The sequence below is a fragment of the Typha angustifolia genome, chromosome 7 (genome assembly GCF_048772165.1).
Source record: "Typha angustifolia cultivar Huaian chromosome 7, ASM4877216v1, whole genome shotgun sequence".
Lineage (NCBI taxonomy): Eukaryota > Viridiplantae > Streptophyta > Magnoliopsida > Poales > Typhaceae > Typha > Typha angustifolia.
In genome coordinates this window covers 10,528,683-10,550,416 of record NC_133245.1, presented here as the reverse complement: position 1 = coordinate 10,550,416, position 21,734 = coordinate 10,528,683, and positions in this window count along the sequence as shown.

The following is a 21,734-nucleotide window of genomic DNA, read 5'->3' as shown; positions in this document are numbered from 1 at the left end:
GAATATCAGCCAATAAGAGAACCCTCATACAATCCACGTGCTCATAAAACACTTTAGGTGGCAAACCCTTCTTAAGTGGGTCAGGTATCATAAAGTTTGTACTGATATTCTCAATCAAGACCTAAAGACTTTGAACCCTTTCCTTCACAACTAAGAATTTATTATCAATGTGCTTAGATTTTGATGAACTACGATTGTTCTTGAAATACAACTCAACAACTTTATTATTACAATTGATTATCAATGGTTTCTTAATACCCTCAATAATTTGTAACCTAGTGATAAAGTTCTATAGTCAAATCCCTTAGTTAAATGCTTCACAGCAAGCTATAAATTCTACTTCCATGGTGAAAATGGCTATAAGTATCTGTTTGATATTTTTCTAAGAAATAGCCCTCCTGCTAGCATAAAAGTATGGCCTAAAGTGGATCTTTTGCTGTGCAAGCACCCAACAAAGTTGGAGTCCGACTAACCAACAACCTCTAAATAATCAAGCCTTCTATATGTGAGCATAAAATTTTTATTCTTTACAAAAATCGCATAACCCGGTTTACTATTTTTCAGTTATCTAATCCTAGGTTACTTAGATATCTACCCAACATCCCTATTATGGACGTTATATTTAAGTACTTGAGCATACATGAGACTCCTTATAATAGAAACGTAAGGGAATTTTGTTATTTTTTTTATCTCAAGTTTTATTTTAGGGCACTACTAACTAAGCACCTTTTGAATATATGTCTTTTACGATAATCGAAGTATACACATTAAACAATCATGACATATATGTATACCTGGCACAAAAAATGTATCACTAAGATTCTTTATTTCAAAGTGACTAAATATAAATTCCTTGGTTTCATGTAATAAGGCCTTATCACTACTTACGAATGCTATGCCATTTATATAAAGCACTAGGATAATAAATTTCTCTCACTAAACTTGAGATATATACATTGATCAATAGTGCTTTTCTAAAAGCTAAAAGAAGTAATCACTTGATCAAATTTCTGGTACCACTATTGGGATGTCTGCTTTAAACCATAAATAAACTTCTTTAGTTGACATACTAAGTGCTTTTAATTCTTAGATTCAAAGTTCTCTAGTTGCACTATGTAATTATCTCATCAATTTCCCTATCGAAAAATGCAGTCTTTACATCTATTTGGTGTAGCTCCAAATCATAATGAACCACAAGTGTCATGATTACTCTAAAAGAATTTTGTTAAAACTAGTGAGAAAGTCTCTTTATAATTAATGCCTTCCTTCGGAGTGAAGCATTAGGCAACAAGATGTGCTTTATAGCTTTTGACATTACCTTTTTAATCTTGTTTGATATAAAACTCATTTGCAATTTTGTACCTTCAAGCAATTCTATAAGGTCCCAAATGTCATTGTCTTCTATAGATTTCATCTTTTTATTTATGGCTTCAATCCTTATCACATAGTTTGACTTGATTGAAAGATGTATGATCATCTTCTAATTTTATATCCAACTGATGCTCTTGGAGATAGACAATATCATCATTAGAAACCTTTATCTAGTAGATCTCCATAAAGGCACTACTATTTGAGGTGATTGAAATTCTTCCGCTATCATTGAAGGTGATTCTTCAACCTGAGTGAATGTTTCCTCCAACTAGGTTGAAGTTAGCACAAGAGTGTCTAAGTTTCCTGCATTCTCCATATTTACTACAATGATGGGTGATCATATTTTATAGCAATAATAGTGTCTATAATAGAAAAGTATGAACTTTCTTTAAAAATTATATTCCTTACTTTAGTACTCCCACTATCCTCAATAAAATTAGCATTATCCATTTCTAAAAAGGACCTGTTTGAGGCGTCATATACTTAAAACATCTCGATCTTTCAGAATACCCACAAAATAGTAGCTAACAGTTTTTGAGTCTAATTTTATTTCATTTGGCTTATAAGGCCTAGCCTCAAGTAGACATTCCTAGACATGCAAATACCTAATACTAGGTCTTTTGCCTGTCCATAACTCATAAGGAGTTTTTATCACTACTTTACTAGGTATTCAATTTAGTAAGTAAAGTGCAGTCTTTATTGTCTCACCCCATAATGACTCTGGCAAAAAGATTGACTTATCATAATTCTTACCTTGTCCTTCAAGATTCGATTTTGTTTCTCAACTACACCATTTTGATTTGGTTTACTGGACATGGTATATTGAGGAACGGTATCGCATTCGGTAAGATATTGTGTAGAATGTTACGATCCGACTACACGGGTTAAGTCAAGTCGAGTTTATTTATTTTTTAATTATTTTATGATGTAAGCCTTTTAGGCAAGTCTAGTTTAGTCATATGAGCTATTAAGGCAAGTTGAAATAAGTCATGACAGTCTTTAAGGCAAGTCTAGTTAAGGCAAGTCCAAATAAGTCACGACAGCTCTTAAGGCAAGTCTAGTTAAATTAAGTAAACCTTTAAGGTAAATCCAATTAAGTCATGTAAGCCTTTAAGGCAAGTCCTAATTCAAGTCATGTCATCCTTTAAGGCTAGTCCTAGTGGGACTCATTGTAATTGACTTTTATATATAGAGGGGTTGAACTTCTTTTGTAAGAATCCAAGCATTAAGAATTAATTAAGTTTAATTATTTTCTTATTACCGTATTTATAATTTTATTGTACCCGTTAGATCATCTTTACCTTTCTAAGAGTAGACATAGTCATAGAACCTCCAAAGCTTTCAAACCCTAGCCACCACCTTCCTCTAGCAGCCATCCTACCCTATGGTTGTCCACCATCACCTTCCGTCAGCTAGTTATGACTTTTGTTTATTTTTATTTTAGAAATAACTTTTGTTTTGAAATAATAAGATTTCTAGCAATTGCGTTTGAATGCTAGAAAGTCGCATTTGAAGGCGACTATCAAATGCCTACATACGTTCGCAAAAATAGAGAACGTGTTTAGTGCATTCGACTGCTCAAATGCTTGCACACATTCGTAATGACAGAGAATGCGAAATTCGTGTTTGAACGCATTAGATTATTTTCGAACGCAATCAGGGAACTACTTTATCCTAGGGTTATCTTTTAATTATTTTATTTGAGTTAGCCCCTAAATATGTGGAAGGCAACCTAATTGAGGATTATTGATGAAATATTGGAGTTCCAACCCTCTCTTTCCTCCAACGGTATCCAATTTTAGACGTCGTCTTCTTCCTCCCTTAATCTGACCGTGCCCCTTTGCCTCTCAAGGATCTGTCCACTCTCTCCCCCTTCGTCTAGCGTAATGCTCTACCCCACCACCGTAGTCACCATCTTTCACAAAACCTAACTATTATTTCCTTACTCCATTATTCACGTCCCCCATGCCACCATCTGATCGATGTGATCTTGGTTGTGTTAGATTTTAATGTTTTCACAATAAAATTTTCAAGGATTGTACTTTTAAAGAACTTGGGGACCATCACCAACCCAAAGATCAAGAAGAAAATTAAAAATCAATTTATTTTATAAAAGGAGGAGGATCAAGTGTGTGATTGTTTTTCATATCCTTTTGATGCTTTCTAACTCTTTATTTAAAGAGTTTTTGAGATGAAATAGGCATCTCTTCGTAGTAGGAGAGATCTCATTCGAAATGGCACCTTTTGGATCAAATAGAGCTATTTTCTCAACCAAAAATAATTGTTTTTTGAAAGCCATTCGAACTTTTTATTCAAAAAAAGAAGTCATTCGAACAGGTTTCGAACGTCAAATAGAATTTACTCTTTGAAAAAATTTGTCGAATAGATCAATCTCGTTCGAACAGATTTAAATCTCATTCAAATGGATTTCCAATAATTTTTCTTGTAACACTAATTTTTTTGTCAGAAATTAGCCCCATATGCATATTTTGTTTTATATTATTTACAAAAATACCCTACAACTCCCCACTTGTTTCTTAAAAAAAGAGTAGACTAAAAAGATCAAAATAGAAATAAACAAAATATTTGAATAATGTACAATATATCGCCATAGGTGGATGACCCTTGAACCTATGGTTTGAACACAATTAAATACTTTGAATAGATGAGAAAATTAGACCTTGATCTCAAATTATTAAAGTCAAATGAATTAATGTCCATGTTGCACATAGTTATTGGTCCTTGTAAGATAGCACATTATAGGCCTTGCGCTTATCTCGGCTTAATGGGTACACTTTAATTTTATCGATAATCTGTAGAAGATGACCCTAATATTCATATCCGCAAATGCAGTCTTATCAAGAGTATTTACAATCGCTTTGTATCACTCTACCAATGCTATGAGTACTATTAAGAACTAAATGTCCATCCTTACATTTTGAATTAAAGAGCATTAATTTTAAAATAATATGCACTCGAAATATGACCTATATGTCAATGTTATTTTGATAGTTAATAATTAAGTCCTTTGAACTCAAAAGAGTAAGCTTTTAATCATACTATTCTTGAATCGGTAATATGATACACCTTGCTAGAGTCTTTTCTTATTGTATTAGTTATTTATTTCATTAAAATAAAATTTCTGTAGGTTGCGTTCGAACTCGGAAGGGGTCGCGTTCGAACGCCCTTGCGAACGCCTACATCAGGTTAGTAAATACAGAGAACGTAAAATGCGTGTTCGAACGCCTACATCGCAATCGGGCGCATTTGAACGCGATCTTCGGGATTGCACTAGGATTATGGTTAGTTATTGTTATTAGGGCTTGTTGGTTAGCCTCTATAAAAGTGTGAATGGCAGCCAAATTCATTATGCTATTGGACTATTGATTTCTTGCCTCCTATCTTCTCTCTATTCTCTCTCCCTCCTCCTTCACCAATCTACCACCTCTACCGTTGGGAAGGTCTCTCCTAACTTCTAATCTCCCTCGTCTGTCGAGTCCTCCCTCTACTTTGGGATCTCGACCACTTCTTCCCCTTCGTCTATATCCCTTAACCACATACACCATCCACTTTCATCTCCATTATCATCCATAATCTTAACATCCACTCCACCTGTCACCACCATCATCACCCGTGTTATTTCGTGTTTTATTTCCAATTGTTGTTTGAATCTACGAAGGGCGATTACAAAATCTATAGATCAAGGATTACAAATCTAATCTACTTGGTTTCATAATTTGTTTACAACAGGAGAATATTTGGTGAATATTTTCTCATAGTTGCGCGGACTGATTCTTGTAATAAATCTAGATCTTGAAGGAATCGTTCCGTAGCCTATCTTTCGGTAGCGTAGATGATGCGAACCGGGTCAAATCGGATCACATCAAGAGATATTAGACTCAATGGATTGAGTCTAGTTATCTTATTTGCTTATTTGGTTTAGTTAGAAGGTTAGGATTTTATTTAATTAGCTCAATCTAGCTTTGTGCAGCTTTAGGAAATTATTCGTAGAATATTCTACAGATGTCCGAATAATATCAAGCTAGTTGGATAAGATTTCCAACTTCCAAATCTATAACTTTGGTATTCATGACTTCTCCAGATTTGGAATCTATCTATGGCAAAACGAATGATTAATCCAAGAAAGATAAAGAAGACTGATTTAGTTAGTTAGCTAGCTTTATCTTATTGTTTGAATTTCAAATAAATTGAATAATTCGCATGTGGATCCAATCCGCTATGGATTTTTACTCCTATAAATAGGAGCAGACATGTATTGATAATTATTATGGAATTGAATTGAATGGAATGAATCTAAGTTTATCCTGTTATTATTTTCGTCCTTATCTTTTTACTTTAGCCGTTAGATTGTTTTTATCTTCATAGGAATAGATCATAACTATAGATCCCTTTTAAGCATCCAAACCCTAGCCACCTCCTACCTCCAGTAGCCACTCTACAATACGATCGTCCACCATCACCCTTGGCCGTCCACCACCCTCCAGCGACCGCCACAACGTCAAAAATTACTGTTCTACTCTCCCTGATATATCTCCACTATTTTATTTTTATCTTTTCATCCCAACCTCCGATTTAGGTGAGACCAAAACCATTAGAACCCTAACTCGTGAGGTTACCTTCTCCTAAATTATTATAATCATCTTATGGACGGATGGTTCCAGATTTGGTCTGTAATATTGTTATCAGAGTTGACGTTTCTCGGACGATGGTGAACACGTGATCCTATGCTAACCTAAGGGAGATCACAGCCATAGAGGACCAACAACTCGTCTCCATCCCTGTGAAGATTTCCTCGGCACAACCAACAATAATTGATGACAAGCCGCCGACATGGGCGAAGGTAATTTTTAAAGAATTTTCTAACAATGTTGCTAGACCCGTCAAGAAGAGATTCGAAAGGATTGAGAAGGCTCTCCAAGCCTTGATGGTAGCTATCCAGGCTCGTTACGGCCACTTCGCCCCACCTACGCCGCCGGCGACCACGGAATAGGCACCACTTTCACCCACAAGCACTAATAATGGTGAAACTATGGAGACCATCCAAACCGCGGCAACCATCCCTTCTCTAGTTGCAGTGGAGCACCCTCCATCCTTGTAGATCGAGCCCTCCATTGTACCAACGTTGGAGCAGCCCCTAGCGACAGCCCCATTGTCATCTTCCCCGATCGAGGTAGAATATAAAGGTCGAAACCTTGGTTTTCAACCGATAGTGTCCAGGCACTTTCAGTCCAAGCCACTACCGTCAGCACCTTCCTTAGACTAGCTACACTTGAGCCATGGCCTAAACGTCTTGTGCTAAGACCTTGGCTCAAGCCATCTATGGCTAGGATGGACTATGGCTCAAAACGATGGGCTCTAAAGAAGCACCCACCATGGGCCCCTCTTTCTTGTGGTAGACGAGACCCACATGAAGATAGAGTACATAAAGTTCGAGAGCGAATGGAGGTTTGGAAACCACCATGGATACCTTGAGGACAAGGTGGTCGGAAGCGTGGTGGATTGATGCGAATCGGGTCAGATCGAATCACATCAAGGAGATATTAGACTCAATGGATTGAGTCTAGTTATTTTATTTGCTTATTTGGTTTAGTTAGAAGGTTAGGATTTTATTTAATTAGCTAAATCCAAATCTGCATAGTTTCGGAAAAATATTCGTAGAATATTCTACAGACCTACAAATAATATCAAACTAGTTGGATAAGATCGGAAATCTCCATATCTACAACTTTTGTATTCACGACTTCTCCAGATTCAGAATCTATCTATGGAGAAATGAAGGATTTATCCAAGAAAGATAAAGAAGGCTGATTTAGTTAGCTAGCTTTATCTTGTTATTTGAATTTCAAATAAATCGGATAATCCGCATGTGGATCCAATCTGCTATGTGGATCCAATCCACTATGGATTTTTACTCCTATAAATAGGAGTGGACATGTATTGATAAATATTATTGAATTGAATTGAATGGAATGAATCTTAGTTTAGCTGGTTATTATTTTCGTCCTTATCTTTTTACTTTAGTCGTTAGATTGTTTTTATCTTCATAGGAATAGATCATAACTATAGATCCCTTTTAAGCATCCAAACCCTAGCCACCTCCTACCTCCAGCAGCCACCCTACAATACGGTCATCCACCACCACCCTTGGCTATCTGCCACCCTTCAACGACTGCCACAACGTCAAAAATTACTGTTCTGCCCTCCTTGATATATCTCCACTATTTTATTTTTATTTTTTCATTCTAACCTCCAATTTAGCTGAAACCAAAGCCATTAGAACCCTAACTCGTGAGGTTACCTCCTCTTAAATTTTCATAATCATCCTACGGATGGATCATTCTAGATTTGATTCGTAATAGTAGAATCCATCAATTTGGTATTAGAGCCAAGCGAATCTCAAACCTCCATTAATGATTGAAACAAGAAAGATGACGTCGACAAGGAGACTAATGGAGAGCATATCGACAAGGTAAGACTCAACCCACAATAACCCTAACTATGAGACCGATTCTTTTGAAGTGACCACGGTAGGACCGAGTCAACCAATGTCTATGGGTATGAATATGGGCTTGGCGGATGAACTTAGGGGTATGTTCCAAATATTGCTATATAGAGTTGACGTAATGCAAAAGGATCATAATGATTTAAGGAAATATGTCCTGAACTGATCGGCTTCGTCATCTCCTCGACAACGATCAGTGCCTTAAGAAGGACCAGCGGTGGGACCATATCGAACCGATACCCTACAGGTCTAGGTGTGACATGTTAGTGTTAATGATTCACTTTTACCTATGCCTACACATCATACCCCACCTCCATTACAAAACCTAAGACTGGCGATGGTGGAACTCGAGAGGTGTGCAGCACCGGTGCACTTTGTCGATGAGAAGGATTGGCACTTTGAGAATGAGGTTGATCCCTTCGGAGATGGTGATGAATGTGCTCGAGGATTTAGAGAAGGAGATCAACATGCACAAATGTTCAGACCTGAACCAAGGATCTTTCGCGAACCCGACAATGTTATTCGGGGGAGAACTATACGCTTGGACTTTTTAAAATTCTAAGGCGGTGATCCAACAGACTGGGTATTTCAAGTTGAACAATACTTTAATTGTCAAGGGATATCAAAAGACGCAAAGGTTCAGATAGCAAGCTTTCATCTCCAAGGAACGACATTGCATTGGTATCGATTAGTTATTCATGGTGGAGGATTTACCAGTTTGACTGACTTTTGTAGGAGGATTACACGCAGATTTGGGACAATGAAATATGAAGATTTTGCTGCCACATTAAGCAAGATGGTTTAGAGGATGACCGTATTAGAGTACCAAGCTGAATTTGAAAGACTTCGTAGTCATTGTGAGCCACCTTAGCCCGAACTGACATTGATGAGCATATTCATTTCAGGGCTACAGGATGAGATATAGGCAGATGTTCATGCTCTTTGTCCTACCACTCTTGAGGAGGCCTTTGAGAAAGCCGTGAGGATGGAGCAAAAACATAAGGCTCTCAAGATGATAGCAAAAATAAGTTGGGTCAACCGAGATGGGCGGTTTGCACCTAGAACGTCGGTTGGAAATTCTGCAAGTTTAAAGACAGCGATTGCGAGTATGAGACCGCGACCACCTTTGAGACCTTCTTTCGATGTTAGAAGAGACACAAAGCCCCCCGTTCGAACTCTCACGCCTGCCCAGGTGAAGGAGCGAAAGGTATTTACTTTCGATGCGATGAACGTTTCACCCCGGTCATCAGTGTTTCAAATCGATCGGGAGTGTGATGCTCATCAACGGTCTCGAGGAGGACGATAAGGTTGTTGGTAATGGAGAGTGTCCAAAAGGTCTATGAGGAGGCCGTTGAGGAGAGCATGGAGGAAGATATCGAAGTCGAAATATCGATGCATGCATATTTGGGTACTTCTGCACTGAGGACATTACAGGTAGATGGACTTGTTAGAAAGCATTGTGTGCACATCCTCATCGATTCTGGGAGTACACACAACTTTCTAAACGAAAGGTTTTTGAGGAGATTGGGTTTGGATGCTAAACTGACCATAGTATTTGACGTTGCTATTGGAGATGGTATGAAGCTTAAGGCGGAGAGCTTGTGTCACCAGGTCGGTATACGAGTGCAAGGACACGACATCGCTGTGGACTTGTATCCGTTGGCGCTGCAAGGAACGGACATTTTTCTTGGCACTCAGTGGTTATTTCTGGAGCATGTGGATAAAATTTAAGGAAACAAAGATGTGCGGCTTGATGGCGTTTGATCTCCACCGATTCCTGCGATGCAGTCGATGGTGGGGCTGCCATGTGTGAGTGATTTCGCCTATCTTCTATAGTTAGGACTAGCAGGAGATGAGCCTCAAATGAGTCTAGATACTACCATCGAGTTGTCTAATTTATTAGACAAATTTGCTAGACTGTTTGAGGAACCAAAGGAGTTATCTCTAAGAAGGACGGCGGACCATCGCATAGAGATTGTGCCTAGGGCTGCACTGAGGAATGTGAGGCCATATCGGTATCCACATGTACAAAAGAAAGTTATGTTATGATCTGACCACATGGGTTAAGTTGAGTCAAGTCGAGTCGAGTCAAATTAGTTACTTAGCTTTATCTTTTTGTTTTAAATTTTAAATAAATCAGATAATCTGCATGTGGATCCGATCCGCTAGAGGTTTTACTCCTATAAATAGGGGTAGACATGAGTTGATAAGGATCATTGAGAGAAATCTGAGTTTAGCCAGTTATTATTCTCGTCCTTATCTTTTTACATTAACTGTTGGATTGTCTTTATCTTCATAAGGATAGATCTTAAACGTAGATCCCTTTCAAGCATCTAAACCCTAGCCTCCTCCTACCTCTAGCAGCCACCCTACTACATGGCCATCCACCACCACCCTTGGCCGTCCACCACCCTCCGACGACAACCACAACATTAAAAATTACCATTCTACCCTCCCTGACATATCTCCACTATTTTATTTTTATATTTTTCTCCCGACCTCTGATTTAGGTAAAACCTAAGCCATTAGAACCCTATCTCAAGAGGCTATCTCCACCTAAATTTTCACAATCATCCTACGAACGGATCGTTCCAGATCTAGTCTATAGCAGTGGTATCAGAGCCAACGTTCCTCGGAAGATGGTAAACACGTGATCCAAGACCCACGAGGAGAGATCGACTATGGAGGACCAGGATCTCATCTCCATTCCTATGGGAGTTGATCTAGTGGCCCCACCACCACCACCAATAGTTGACGATGAGCTGCCAGCGTGGGGGAAGGCGAGATCATCTTCCCCACCGGAATCACCCGCAATAGTGTCCGCGAGATCATCTTCCCCACACACAGTGGGAGCTAGGGCTGAAAACTCTAGCATCCCACCGGCGGCTGTCTAGACGCTCACGGCCCCTACCGCCATGACTGATCTCTACCACGAGGCCCCTGCACCCGAGCCCAAGCTGCCTTTCGCGCTGTCAAGATGTTGGAGCAAGGCCTCATTCAATCAAGTCACAGCTCTTACTCATTGCCTGTGCTATCGGTGTAAAAGAGGGATGGGACATGGCATTTTTGTGGAGTATTTAGGCCATATCGGTATCCACAAGTGGAGTATTTATGCCACATCATCTCAGCGGAAGGTGTAGCGGCGGATTCTCAAAAGGTAGCATGCATGACCGCTTGGCCTACTCCTACTACCACCATAGGATTGATCGGATATTATCGCTGCTTCATCACCGGGTATGGCAACATCGCTACTCCTCTCACTTCTTTGCTTAAGAAAAACTCTTTTAGATGGACGGATGAAGCCAGCCTTTGAAAAACTGAAAATAGCAATGATGACGACTCTCATTTTAGCGCTACTGGACTTCACCAAAAAGTTCCTTGCGGAATGTGATGCGTCGGGTGTTGGCATAGGAGCTGTACTAATGCAGGGAGAACGTTCCATTGCCTTCCTTAGCAAGACTTTATCATAAAAATCTTAGCAATTATCGACTTATAAGAGAGAGATGTTGACAATTCTGCATGCGGTGATAAAGTGGAGGCCTTATTTGATTGGTAGGTGATTCATTATCCGAACCAATCAAAGGAGCCTTCCATACTTTATGGTACAGTGTATACACCTCCAGCATAACAGAGATGGGTCACAAAATTGCTAGGGGTATGATTATGAAATTCAATACAAGAAATGAATAGAAAATAGAGTGATGGATGCATTATCATGCCAACTTGATAATGTCGAGCTCGCAGCCTATTCTTCTCCCACTTTTCCTTTTCTTGATGAGCTGATGTATGCATGTATATCTGACCTAGATATTTTGAGATTGTTATAGGAGATGAAGGATGATTCGGAGTGCCATCTAGAATTAAAGGATTAAGGCAGTTTGCTGCTGGATCGCAGATGTATTCAGGTGCCCGTAAATGATGGATTACGACAGAAATTGTTAGAGCAGTTCCACCAAACTCTAGAGGCTGGTCATCAAGGTGTCTTGAGGACTTATAGGAGGATATCTCAAAGGTGTAGGTGGCCAGGATTGAGGTGGGATGTGAGGAGTTTTGTCCGTGCTTGCGAAGTCTGTCAAAGGGCTAAACTTTACCCTTTACCTATACCGGACCATATTTAGGAACATATTTCTATGGATTTCATAGAGGGTTTTCCACTAGTACGTGGTTATTCCGTTATCTTTATGGTGGTTGACAGATTGAGCAAGTATGCGCACTTTTCGGTATTGTGAGATCAATTTTCAGCCAAGTCAGTGGCTGAAATTTTTATGAGAGATGTTGCTCGGTTACAAGTATGTGTACAAAGTTTTTCAGATTGCAGGGGACTCGATTGAACTTCAGTTCAGCTTATCATCCATAGACGGATGGCTAAATAGAGGTGGTCAATCGAGGCATTAAGCAGTAGTTGATGTGCTTTGTTAGAGAGATACCGAGACGATGGTTGAAGTTCTTACCATAGACAGAATGGTCTTACAATACCGCCTACCATAGCAGCATTGACATGACTATATTTGAGGCGGTGTATAGATGCACGGCTCCGATATTACGCGCTTATGATCTAGTGACATCTGCAGATCGGACAGAGGTTGGCTTAGCATTGATGGATAGAAACACCACATTGAAAAGGTTGCGTGCCCATCTTAAACTTGCTCAAAACTGCATGAAGCAAGTTTATGATTGTAGTCATAGGGAGCAACTATATCAACAGGTGACCTTCCGTCCGATGTGAAACCAGAAGTTAGCACATCGCTACTTCGGTCCGTTTCGGATGTTAGAGCGTATTAGTTCGGTTGCATATCGTTTGGAGCTGCTAGAGGGATCGAGAGTGCATCTTGTCTTTCATGTTTTATTGCTAAGGGAGCGGATTGAAGATCATGAGGTCGTTGGATCAGTTCTACCAGAGCCATTGGAGGAGACAAAAATCATAAAGCCAGTTCATGTACTTGCTAGGCCCCGACGACGACATGGTACCAAATTAGAGATGAAGATTCTAGTTGAGTAGCTTGGCAAGTTATCAGGTAAGGCGACATAGGAGTTGGGGATTGACATTTTGGAGCGTTTTCCTAACTTTTTACCTTGAGGACAAGGTGGGGGAAGCATGGTGGGTTGATACACCTTGTTAGAGTATTTTCTTATTGCATTAGTTATTTATTTTTATTAAAATAAAATTTATCTAGGTTGTGTTTGAACGCGGAAGGGGTTATGTTCGAACGCCCTTACGAACACATACATTAGGTTCAAACACCTACATTGCGTTCGCACATACAGAGAATGTCTTTTGTGCGTTCAAACGTGATCGGGCACGTTCAAACGCGATCGGCAGGATTGCACTAGAATTAGGGTTAGTTATTGTCATTAGATTAGGGCTTGTTAGCTAGCCTCTATTCTCTCTTTCTTCTCCCTCTTCACCAACCTACCACCTCTACCATTGGCAAGGTCTCTCCTAATTTCTAATCTCTCTCATCTGTCGAGTTCTCCCTCTTCTTTGAGATCTCAACCACTTCTTCCTCTTCGTCTATATCTCTTAACGACATTTGCCATCCACCTTCATCTCCATTATCATCCATAATCCTAACATCCACTCCACCCGTCACCACCACCATCATCCGAATTATTTCGTGTTTTCGTCCCAGTTGCAGTTCGAATCTGCGAAGGGTGTAAATACTAAAATTGTCGATCAGCAGCGAGCTACAAAACTAATCCACTTGGTTTCGTAATTTTCTGACTACAAGAGAATATTTGATGAATATTTCTCACGGTTGTGCAAACTAATTCCTATAATAAATCCAGATCTTGAAGAAATCGTTCCATACCTATCTTTTGGTAGCGTAGAATTGATACGATTCGGACTTCACCGGCGTTGTCTCGAGCATGGATTCACTTTAGGAGTGTTTTTCTTTCATGTTTTAGTGTTTAATTTCCATTAAAATAAGTTTTCTATAAGTCGAGTTTGAACGCAGGTGGAGTGAGTTCGAATGCGGTCGGCGAAAATTGTGTTTTAGGGTTAATTGAGTTGTTGGTTAGCCTATAAAAGGATGTGTAGGGCAACCAGATTGATTATTGAATATTGAGATTGAGTTTTGCCTTGCCTTCTTCGTCTTCTTCGTTCCCGTTCTCTCAATCCCCGGCGACGCCGCTTCTAATCTCCCTCGACCGGCCAATCACCCTAGTCCCTTAGGAGTGGCCCTCTCCTCCCCCTTATTCCAATCTATCCAACACTTGTCTTAACATTTCCATCATCCATAACCCTTCCACCACCGCTTTTCCACCGGTGCCACCCCATTAACGTCGGTCCTTCACCAACCACCATTACCTAGGATCTCGTGCCTCCATCCACGGATCCAAAATAGAGTATCCTGATATTCGTCCACTAAACGGATAATATCTCGAGATCCCCAATCTGATTCGCCTGAAACTTGATTTGTTGGAAAGCTCTTTTCACGGGCGACAACATATCAAAATTTCACGTCGATCCGACGGCAGTATCTTTCGAGATCTTATTTCAAAGTTCCGTGTAAGATCAATCCAGATCTGAGAATCGGAAGAGATCGATCCTTAGCCCAAAAGGAGAGATCGTATCAAGCTGGTATCAGAGTACCATATCCTGAGGCGAGATCGTATTAATTTGGTATCAAAGCTCCATAGCCCGAGGCGTGATCGTATCAAGAACCCATCATAATAGTCTTATATCTCTTCAAATTTTGTTCAATCTCTCAATAGTAAGTGGTTTGTGAGTGGATCCGCAAGCATTTGATCCGTAGTTAAATACTCCAGAGTAATTTTACCTTTCTTCACAATTTTTCTTATAATTATATCTCATTGCTATACATTTACTCCTACCAGTATGTTTCTTATTTTTAGAAATAGATATTGCATCTTGATTATCATCATATAAAGTAATTGAAGAGTTAAGCATCTCATAAAAAGAAATATCACGTAAAAATTGTATCAACTCTTTACTAGCTTGCGACATAGCAAGATATTCAGCTTCTATAGAAGATAAAGCAATGCATAATTGTTTCTTAGAAGACCATGTAATTAAACCTCCACTGAAAGTAAATATAAAACCACTAACCGATTTAGAGCTATTTTTCGAAAACCCAATTTGCATCACTATAACATTCAAGAACAGAATTATTATATCTATAATGTAAACCATAATGCATTATATAGTTTAGATATCTCATAACTCTAGCAATAGCATAAAGCAATATCCGGTCTACTATAATTCTTAGCATGTATCAAACTACCATTAATTTTTGCATACTTTTCTTGTTTACTTGACTTACTTTTATTAGGCTTTAGCTTATTAAAACTAATTGATATAATGCTTGGTTTATAATTAAAGAAATCAAATTTTCTTAATATTCTCTTGATATAATGTGATTGTGTCAAAATATAAGCACTATTTTGTTTAATCACTTTTATGCTCAAAATAACATCTACTTGACCAAGATCTTTAATCTCAAATAATCTAGTAAGAAATTCTTTAATTTGCTAGTGGTGGCAAGGAAACCTCCATAGGGATGGCGACGATTTCGTAGGCTTCTGTCAATTAAAATATGGACGATAGTGAACATGTGATCCGAAGCTAACCTAGGGAAGAAATTGTTAATTATCCAAGTTGCGGCAGTTGTCAGAGGTTAGGGAACGACCAAGGATGGTGGTAGATGGCTGTAAGGTAGGGTGGCTCATGGAGATGATGGTGGCTATGGATTGGAGATAGAATTAGGGTTTAAATTAGATCTACTCCTATAAAAATAAATGGCTATGATTAATTTTCTTATGCTCCTAGATTATCTTACTCTTACTCCTAAGATAGTCTAAGGCTAAACCATAATTCTTAATTTTTCATTAGATGTTATGTTTGGATGATTAAACAAAACAGACTAACCCCTATATATATAGAGATCGAGTATAACGAGTCCTACTAAGACTAGCCTAAAAGCTTACACAACACGAATTATGATTGTCTTAATAGCTTACATGACTTAATTGAACTTGTCTTAAGGGCTTACATAACATAATTAGACTTGTTTTAAGGGCTTACTCAATCTATCGAGCCCAATGTTCTCATGATGTAATCCGACCTTACCCGATTAGCATTATTGCTTAGTAATAAGAGAGAGATAGTGACACAATCTCTTATGGTAATGAATGCCTTATATAAATATATTTCTTTTCTATAATTGATAGCAAACTTTATTTAGTAATACATTGGGGATGTAGATGAGAATTGTGAACCATATAATTTAACAAATTAATCTCATATTGTGGTGGTGTATAATTTGTCCTTCGCTATTTTCCTCCATCCATTATGCATATATTATGATTTTGGTGACGAACCATCCACGTGGGCGAAGGCATTGATAGAGTCATCAAAGAAGAGGTTTGAGAAGACTGAGAAGGCGATCCAAGCCTTGATGGTAGTTCTTCTAGCCTAGCACGACCATCAATCGTCGCAAGCGCCGTCGACCACGATAGATTCACTGTCCACAAACTCACCATCTTCAAATCATGAGGGAAGAGGAGAGGAGACCCAACACGTGGCAAAACCCCTCCTTTAACTGCGGAGGAGACCCCTTCCCCACTACAAACCTAGGCTAACGCCGCAATGACACCGAAGCAGCCACAAGAGGTGGTTCCTAAGCCGTCTTCCTTAGCTGCGGTGGAAAATAATAGTTAAAACCCTAGTTTTCCACCTATGGCTATCTAGGCCCCCTTGTTCCAAGCCACCACCATCAGCACCTTCCTTGGACCACTCACACTCGAACCTTGGCAACCATTAGCACTAGCTGAAAGACCACCATTAACAACCATTATCACTATAGCCAATCGATGGTTGGTGGACGCAGGTCCAACGCTTCCACAATCATCGATGGCCACGGCTAGCCTCCTTAAACCGATTGCTAGCCGAAGGTGGCCACTGAAGCCGCCAATGATTGTCGAGTGGCTGAACTCGACAACTACCACCTAAGGGAGCTATCCTTTCGAGCGGCTTCATGCCATCATAGCCCCGCTACAATGGGACCCTTATCCCCATCCGTAGCCACTAAGGGCTAGTGGACCTGCCAACTATAGGCCATGGCCATTGTTGCAACAGATTGAGCCTGAGCTTGATTTTTAACATCCACCATTGTAAAGACATGCTGAATGTCAATCACCGACAGCCCATGACCAAACCTAGCTGTTGCCCCCTATGCAACCTATGGTGGCACTCGTAAGTCAAAACATGTTTTTAGCCCTAGGGTTAGGGTTAGGGCATTTACATGGAGAAGATGATGTGCACAAATTCTAAGGAAGGCTAAATTTTCATAAACTGATTCAACCACCTCATACAAATTAGTATTTGACCCATGGGCATAAACTTGAGTATGTGTACGAGCCTAAGGATGGCTAGTGGAATGACTCGGTGGACTCGCATTAGATGATTGAGCCAAATTTGCATGCAGCCCACGCACAACATGAGTCGGACCTATGGGCCTATGGCCCATGTGACTAGCATCGACCACGAGGTTACTTGGCCTTTGGTGACATGTCATATTTTGGTAACCAAACTCGGACCGTCAAGCTTGATTTCTAAATTTTTAAGAGAAGACCCGCTAGATTGGACCTACTTAGTGAAACAATTTTTTAGGTACCACGGTACACCTGACTACTAGAAGGTCCAGCCCATATCATTCACCTGGATGGCGTGGCACGATCAAATGGTACTAGTTAGTAGAGTAGACTCAGCAATTCAATTTTTGGTAGGACTTCAATAATGTGATCTATGCTCAGTTCGATTCGACCCAATACAAAGACTTCCAAACCATGATGGAGTTGAAGTTGGACTAGCTAAACTAGCTTTGTAAAAAGGAAAGGAGGAAAGCAACTCAGACCCAGAACCTACTTGAGCCAACTCTACCTGTTATAGCTCAGCTTGCATAGACGACTTAGCCCAACCGATAGCAAATCTCATGTCACTTTGTACCTAATGACTTAGAAGAGTGTTAGGTTTTTAATTATTGGCAATTGTGTATAAAATTTTCTAAGTGTTTTTTTTACATTTATATGAGCTTTACACAAGTTTAGAAAATCTCTGGTTTGAAGAATTGCAAAATTATTGGAGCAAAGTTGATAAGATCAAGTCATGCCATTCGAACGCACCTATGAAGTTTGTAATTTATTGGATTTTCGTGAGTTCGGATAAGACTCGGATTTGGCTCTATCTTGAAGATCATATATAAGGATTGTGAAACCCTAACTCTATGTGTGTTGAAGAAGCATTATTGAAGGAGACTTCTTGAGGCTACATCGGTTCTTCAATGAGAAAAGTTCTACTCATCTACTAGAATTTAATCTTTCGTCTTAAGGGCTATCTAGACGAAAGATCAATCTCGAGGGCTACTGAGATTGGACTTCAATCACAAGAAGTAGTGAATCATGGGTTCTAGCGATCAAGACTGAGAGGAACAAAGTCGTTTGGATCGACGGATTGTTTTGTGAGTTAGTCTTGTAACTGCTATTATCATAGTGATTGGTTTTGATCCGAATTTGGATCCGTGGTTTTTTTCCCGTTTTGGGTTTTTCCACGTTAAAATCTTGGCGTTCATCTCTGCTTTCGTTCTTAATATTTCTTCGGATTTTTACTTAAGTGAACGAGCGATATCATTGCCTAGTGTTTAGATACATACGTGTGTCTAGGGGTTTTTTCAAAGAGTGTAAAAAGAAAGACTTATATTTTTACTGTGATGACCATTTAATCTCTAGTCATAAATACAAGCGCTAGTCAGCCCAAATCATATTCCTAGACAGATTCAAAGAGGATGAATCTGAGTCCACTGATTGGCACAATAGATTGTATGAGTATAAGGACATGAAGGATTAGTCAACTTATGGACAATGTGTCAAAAGCATGGTGGATTGATGCAATTCGACCACGTGAATTGAGTCAAGTTGAGTTAGTTAATTATATTTACTTATTCCTTTAAATTTTAAATAAGTGGAAGTAAGTTCAATAGGGTGAATTAGACATGATCTACTATGATTCTACTCTTATAAATAGGAATGATCATGGGATAATTATTATATGTGGAATGATATTGCATTTTGTTATTACATTATTGTGCATTTACAATTTTATAGTAGCCATTAAATCGCTTTATTTTGTAAAAGTAGATTGTAACCATAAAACCCTTTCAAGCTTTCGAATTTTAGCTACCATCTATCTCCACGAGTTACCCTACCTTACAGCTGCTGTCCACAACCACCCTTGGTCGTCCGCCACCTTCTAACAACTGCCGCAAATAATCCGTTTCAACCCTTTCTTAACCTTTCCTCGCCCTTTTTGTCATAATTTCTTACCTGGAACAACAAATCCACTCGAACTACAGCTGAAAGAATATTAACTCATGAGGCTATCTTCTCACACAATTTTCTTACAAACGGATCATTCCAGATCTAGTATGCATCAAATTTAAAAATATTCATGAGGCATGAAATTGTTGAATACTCAATAAACTTTCCAACGAATGTAAAATAATACCAATCAAAGTTGATGTGAGTAATATATGAGCAAAAGAACGAATTAGTCTTATTATTTAGTAACGTATTACCTAAGTGATTCATGGGCTTCGATTATTTCTTAATGGATTACCTTATTATTTTAAGTTGTTATTTTCTAATAAATTTTAAGCCTATAAATTAATCAATTTTGAAGATACTTATGAGATATGAAATTATAGACGACCGAGTAAGCTCTCCAACGCATATAAAATAATATAGATCGAACTTCATACGAGAAAGATACGAGCAAAATAGTAAATAAAGTTAATTCTGTTATTTAGTAATGAATTACGTAAATTGTCAACAACTTCTATTATTTCTCAGTGGATTATATTATTAGTTTAAGCTGTCATCCTCGAATGAATTACAAAACCTGCAAAATGATTAAATTTGAGTATTCATTAGTAGAGGACTAAATAAACCATCGAATGTATATAAATTAATACCAATCAGAGTTCACATGAGAAATATCTAAGCAAAACAGTGAACAAAAAATAATTTCATATTATTTAGTGATGAATTACATCTGTGATCAATCTTCTTAATTTTTTTTTAAAACTGTGCTAAATTAAAATTTTGTAATTTAAGTAAGAAAATTATGTGACTCGTAACCTTTCTTTTTTTCTTATTCTTTTTCTTATGTTGCTACTGTTTCTTCTTCTCCTTCTTCTCCTTCTTCTTATTCTACTGTTTTTCCTTCTATCTTTTAATCATTCTCTTTATTTTTTTCAATACAAATCTCTCTAATTGCTCTTTAATTAATATTATAAGAAACTAATTAGAGATAGTAATGAGATAACTAGGATAAGGTAAATTAACATAAACTTGTTAATCAATGTTTCAAATAGTGAATTTAATATATGTTGGAAAGAAATTAAGTTGTTTACTGAAGAAATTATGAATTATAGTTAGAATTTTGTACTTAAACTTAGACTTTTGTTGTTAAACTAAGAATTATTTGTTCCACCGTAGATAGATCCATAATCTAAAGAAAATGTAAATATTAAAATTCTAGATATGATATCACCGATTTTATCAAATTAGTTTCATAATATTAAGACGTTAGATGATAATCTTCTAAATAATTTTCCAAAACTATGATAAATTAGAATATTATAGTTTAAGTATGAAAATTATGTAACTCGTACCTTTTTCTTCTTCTTCTTATGCTGCTTCCTCTTATTCTTTATTATTGTTGCTTATTCTTTTTCTATCTTTTAACTATTCACTTCTTTTTTTTTATGCAAATCTCTCTAATCACTCTTTAATTAATACAGTAAAAGACTAGTTAAAAATAAGTGGTAACATAATTAGGATAAATTAAATAAATGAAAAGAGAACTTAATCTATGTTACAAATAAATTATAGTATCTATTTAAAAAAAATTATGAATATAGTTAAAATTCCGTACTTATACAAAGAATTTGGTACTTAAAATAGGAATTATTTGTTTCACACTAGATAGATTCTTATTCTAAAGAAACTTTGAATACAAAAGTTTTAGATTGTAATGCAACCGATTTTATCCAATTAGTTTTACAATATTTCGACATTAGATGATTATCTTCAAAATATTTTGCCAAAAATATGCTAAATTAAAATTTTGTAGTTTAAGTACAAAAACTATGTCACCCATACTATTTTCTTCTTATTATTATTCTTTTTCTTCCTTTTCTTTTTCTTATTCTTTTCAGTGCAAAAATTCCTTAAGATAGATTTCTAATTTGAAGAAACTCTGAATATTAAAATTCTAGATCATAATGTTATTGATTTTATCAAATTGGTTTCTTACTATTTAAATGTCAGATAAATATCTTCTGAATATATTTTTTCAATATTATAGAGAATTAGAATTTTATAGTTTATGTATGAAATTCATAGTTTAAATATAGACTTTGTACTTAAGCTATAAAATTTCAATTCTACATAATTTTTAAAAGAATGTTTAAAATATTCTAAAAATTATGAAACCAATTGGATAAAATCTCTAACATCATGATCTAAAACTTTTGTATTCTAAGAATTTTTTATTCTAAATTTATCTACAACGGACGAATAATTCATAGTTTAAATATGAAATATGTAGTTAAAGTATGAAATTCTAATAGTAATTTATAATTTTTAGGTAGATATTGTAATTTATTTGCAATATAGATTAAATTCTCTTTTGAAAACATTGATTAAAATTTTTTTATTTATTTAAACTATCTCTAATTAGTCTCTCATTTTATTAATTAAAAAAGCAAAGAAACTTTTATAAAAAAATAGAAGATTAAGAGAAAAAAGAAAACTAAGA